Source organism: Trachinotus anak, unplaced genomic scaffold (assembly GCF_046630095.1).
Source record: "Trachinotus anak isolate AG129_WGS33_773 ecotype Australia unplaced genomic scaffold, CSIRO_AGI_Tana_v1 ptg000026l, whole genome shotgun sequence".
NCBI classification, from domain to species: Eukaryota; Metazoa; Chordata; class Actinopteri; order Carangiformes; family Carangidae; genus Trachinotus; species Trachinotus anak.
This window is the reverse complement of record NW_027273877.1, coordinates 3,399,634-3,405,164: the sequence shown is the minus strand read 5'-3', so window position 1 is coordinate 3,405,164 and position 5,531 is coordinate 3,399,634.

Sequence of the window (5,531 nt, the reverse complement as noted above, 5' to 3'; positions counted from 1 at the left end):
CTACAACAGAAGTAATCACATTATGAAAATGGTGAATGATCCATTACTGTTTACCTTTTCTACTTCCCTGCAGTCTCTTAGTCACCAACTCTTTATAGAGAAATTTTACTGGATGAGATGGTAATTAGATTAAAAGTACTGGAAAAATGGGTTCATTTCAGTTTTGCACATATGCATATTTACAGAGAAGAAAGTGGTAATGGTGTATTTTTATCCAGACAACTGGATTAAAGACTAAATATTTCATTTTATCAGAGCCTTTAAATCAGTTTGGACTTGATGATTTCCTCTCTTTAACGTTTGGGAATTTATGGTCTCTAATAATGTCTATACTAGAGCTACAACTCTTGCATCTTTTCCATGCCATATGCACAGAATTACAGCACTTTCCCCTCTTTCATCTACATTATGTCAACTATGTTTTCATCTGACTCTGAGCACACTCCATTGGCCTTGAACATGAAGGTAATCTCTGTCCGTCAAGATTACTCCATGTATGTGAGAGAATACCGCAGCTTTAGGAGCGACTCCCTCTCGAATGTTTTATTTATTTGGCTGTAAGTTAGAGCCAAAGGCTTTGGCTTGCATTTCATTCCTCTGCTGCCCTTGGAACGGGGGCCAGATATGTGTGGACTGGAAACCCCCGCTGCTTGATGGTGGGGAAGTAAATTAATCAATTTTAGGTGGATCCAAAAAAGAGCTTGCTCACAGCTTGAAAAGCCGCTGAGTCATTGTCTGTTTATCTGGGCCGAGGTCTGGCCAAAGTCTGGGCCCACTGGGTTTGGGGCAAATGTTTGAGTTTGCTGCGAAGTGAGGCTTGTTGAATTGGCATAAACCTGAACAGGACATAATTTCCATTCTAATAAAGCTATTCCTAAGTGTCAGTATTGAATTTGAACTTTTATTATCAGTGGCTTGCAGCTATTTGTAAGGTTTGCTGACTGTCTTTCAGTGCTAAGTCTACGCCGAACATAAACTTTCATTATTGATTAATCATATATTCCGTCATATTTATTGAAATATATAATACAAATGGTAACAAGGGAATAATGTTTCCTCATTAATTCATAATCATGACAAAGCCATTGAATGTATGGCTTGGATTAAAGTGTAAAGTGTATCTTTCAAACTTGTTAAATGAGTGAGGAGATTTAAACTGACCATATTTGAAATATAAATAAGTATTCAGTATTCAAGGTTTCAACACAAAGATGTGATTCTTTTACCCTCATACCAGTATTTCTTTTGCAAAGCAATTATAAAAGGATCCAGACGGCATGAAACAGAACATAAACATGAGTTTAACAGCAGTTCCTTTGGGAGTAGTAGCAGAGTGGTACAGCACAGAGTGGATTCGGGAATTAGGCTGCAACAAGAACTCATCATGTCCAGGGGATCAAATAAATATTGCCTTTGAACACCATACAAGTGGTGTACATGTCTCCATTCTCACACTCTAATAACCTTAATATGGCTAAAAATAAGACTAACAAGGTAAGTCTGTACGTCCAGGGTGAAGGCATGTGTTTCCACAATGAAGTTTTGTCTTTATTCATAGCTTTCGGTGGACTGTAATTTTTATTCTGCTGATGAAGATTTTTGTTTCTTTCATCCCTGTCTTTGTGCCTTATGTAAAGCTATGTTAAACATGAAAATTGTGTTTTACAATTAAGTTAAAGTCTGCCTGTTTTGTCTATGATTTAGCCTCATTACTAGCAGGTTTACTTTGACTTTCTGTAGCCTAATGAATCATAAATCTGAGAAAAGTCTTGGTCAAACCCACATTTAGATGCAGCAAACTTTAAACCACAATAATCACTGTAATTGGTATAAACAAAAGAAATATGTTGCTACTCTAGAATGACACATAGAGGACAAATTATGTCCAGTGTTTGATCTTGTAACTACGGCACTTAGAATATTTTGGTGTGTGCATACTTCCTTTTATTTTCTAATGTGATGAAGATCATGTTATTCCTCTGGAGTCAGGAATGGCAGCTGTCTGACATTCACGTGTCTGGAGGTGAAGGTATGAAATATCACAGCCTGAAGATCTCGACAATGAGCCAAACTCTTGCCTCTTTGCCATGAAGCACGACTGTCAGAGCTGTCCAAACTAATTTGAAGATAATTTCAACATAAATGATGGATGTCTTTTTTTCCACCTATTATTTAGGGCATACTGTAATTTGCAGCACACATTACATGCTTTGAACTATGAAGAGCACCAGACCACAGGTATTTCAGCTCCATGTTGTGAAACAGTTGAAAGAATCATTAGAGAGCCTTGTCCTGTGTTTTCAGGAGCATTTGTCAAGTAAGGGAGCATGATGTTGAACAGAAATACTTTTTTGTGCATGCGATTGAAGCAAAAAAAGCTGAATTCCTTCCTGCTTGTGTGTCAGATAAAGCCACAAAGCCCTGTTTTATTTCTGCACTTGGCAAAATATTTGCATTAATATCTTCAAAACAGGCTCACTTTTACGCTCGCCAACCAGACCAGGATGCTGCGTTCGCCAGCATCAGAAAGTGAATGTTTATCCCAGAATCTGTCTATTACGGGTTCGTACTGAGACATTCACACACATACACACAACTCAACGTCCATCCAATGTTTCTCAGACACCATTAAGACAAACATGCTGCAGCCATAACACCAAAGCAACTCCGAGTTGAGTTCATGTGTGTGTGTGTGTGTATCCAGAAACAGCAAAACTGAGCCAGGCTAGAAGCAGCAGAAGTTGAAGCAGACAGTGCAAACAATTCCCAGCATTCCTCTGAGGAGCAGCGTAAACTGACCCTGGCCCCGCTTTACCACACAGGCTGAGACACTGATGCCAAAGTGAGGGAGTGTTGTGGTGAGATGGCCCAGAGTAAGAGGTCTATTAGTAACAAGCATGGAGATGTGCCTAATTGGTTGTAGTTACTGCTATAGTTTTTGTATTACAACCTTAATATTGCATTAGTTGAAATTTTCCCATAACATGCTGTAATTTTTCCCGCTGAGCCTGTGAGTCTTTTATGCTCTGCCTACTTCTACTAGTGAGGTCAATTAACCACCAGGGTCTAGACTCTGTGCGATCCTGTCCTATCTCCTATCTCCTATCTTTATTCGGGCCTAAACTTAAATTGTTAGCCATCAAAAGATTTTCTCTGTCTTTCTCTCTCTCTATTGTTACAATATCTGCTTATTAAAGTGTCATTTCACTAATATAGGGATAAAAAGAAGCCCTATAATTACGACTGTGGGCATGACTCAGGGACACAAATGTTCACTGTCAGTAGGAAATGGAGAGCAAACAGCGGTCTCTTGTGTCAAAGTCTGACATTTTGTTAACTCTCAAACAATTTCACACAGTGTTTCACCCAACACACAGGACATGATTCCTACTGTCTCTATAGGCCACTTGAATAAGAACTGAGCCCATTCATGACTGATGCAGAGGACCATCTCCTGCTGGTGAGGTTGCTGAAGAACCTCTCAGAACTACATCTCTGCTGTCGCTCTCTTGCTCCAAAGCCAAAACCACAAATGACATAACAGTATTATATTTTAATCTGAGCTGTAATCAACTAACTGCCCAATCTTTATAATAAAGATGTGACATAATTAATGTCAGTGTAGCCCAGTGAGAAATAATTGGAGGGTTGCCTCTGCTAGATGTGTGAGTAGTAAGTGATGTTGATATTTAAGGGGAATTAAATTCCCTCCTACTGTCCCATAAATATAAAGGAATATATCACTTAAGGTTACACTGACATCTTGGTGTTCTTTATTTTCTAGCAAAATGACTTCCAGAGATGGAAACAGCTGATGTCAGCCATCTCCGGGAGGCTTTGTCAACTCCATTCGGTCTCACAACTCAATGCCACAGTGGTGATGAATTCATCTCGACCTGCCTCACATCATATTCATGTTGGGGGGAATCTGGCAGCTTCACAGAGCGTCTGAACGGCACATGCCATTTCAAAGAACAGGAACAGAGATGAGGATGGAGAGAGTGTGAGAGAGAGGAAGAAAGACAGAGTCAAAACAGAGACAGAATAATAATAAGAATATAGCCAGACCAGAAAAGGAAAATGAAAGGCAGAAGGCTACTGTTGGTCTTTGCAGTGGGTCTGGGCCTCCTCAGCAGCTCGGTTCTGCGCCCAGTTTGTCCAGCTTTGACGGACTGAGCGTGCCCTCTCTTCACTTGCCAGGAGGACTAGTTTTTATTGGCTGAGTCAAGCCACTTGCAGAGAGATTACACACAGACTGTGTTGATTGAAAAAAAGTTGCTGCCTCAGAATACATGATGGAGGTTTGTTAATGTTTACAGCTGATAAATCCTACAAGTCACAAGGGATAACGGACTTTGTATACGGCAGCTTTTTGCCTTATGACCTCTCAAAATAAGGTAATGTCTGCTCAGGACCTATCATCACTAGGATATATTCCACAATTGAACATATAAATGATTTTATATAGTTAATCTATTCAATATTTCTCAAGGAAAGGCAACAATTTATAGTCCTTCTTTAAATTTGTTTGTAACAGTCCTGACATTATGTTCCACTTTCAATTACTATGGAAGAAACAGATTCTCAAAATACATCAACTTAAAAATAAATATTCAAAATGTTATATATCTGTCAACAGCTGCAGCTAAAATGTATTTTGTAAAATGTGTATATGCACATCTTGTTCATATCAAGTTAAAATTGAATATAAAGCTGCTCTCAGGGAGGTGTGGGAAGTACCTGCTCTCTTGGGATATTTAATAGTTCTTATAAAGTAAAATTTGTGCTGTTCTGTTGATAAATGACATCTTAAACTAATGATTAACTGTATTCATGACATTAGTAATTAGAAATGAATTTAAACACTATATTACATTGATGCAGGTTTTTTTCCTCTTAAATCTCAATGCAAACCTGAAATTTGAAATACTTCTTTTCCTTAGTAAAAGTAAACGGCACCATCTGAACAAACATAGACTTGATAGTTTCTAGGATGGGACACACACAATAAGACACACAGTGTGTAACACGTGTGGCACGAGTTGCCTTGTACAGTAGATTCAAGTAATCCTGCGTGCAAGAATTCACAGTCATCTGATTGAAGTGAACTTGAGTATGTTACATGAGATAGAGCAGGCGGAGGGACTAATTGACTGCAGGTGTGTTCGGAGGCACTTTGCCTCCTTTTTTGGGATACTGGTATTCATAGCATTTTTCATATGAGCTGTTTGAAAAAGTGCTGGGAAATGTAGTGAATATCTTAATGTCTGTCAGGGTACAGTATATGTCTCATTCAGATCATGGAACAAAAATGTTGGCAGACGTGAAAGGTCGGCATCATCGAACACGTCTGTCTTATCTTATCTTGGGAAATACAGTTAGAGGAGAAGACCGATGGCATTTCATATCTGTACAGTAAATATAAACAACAGCCAGGGGTAGGAATCTTAGCTTAACTTAGCATAAAGAAATCCTGGCTCCAAATCGATCCACCTTAAGCTCACTGATAAACATGTTATAATACTTGGTTC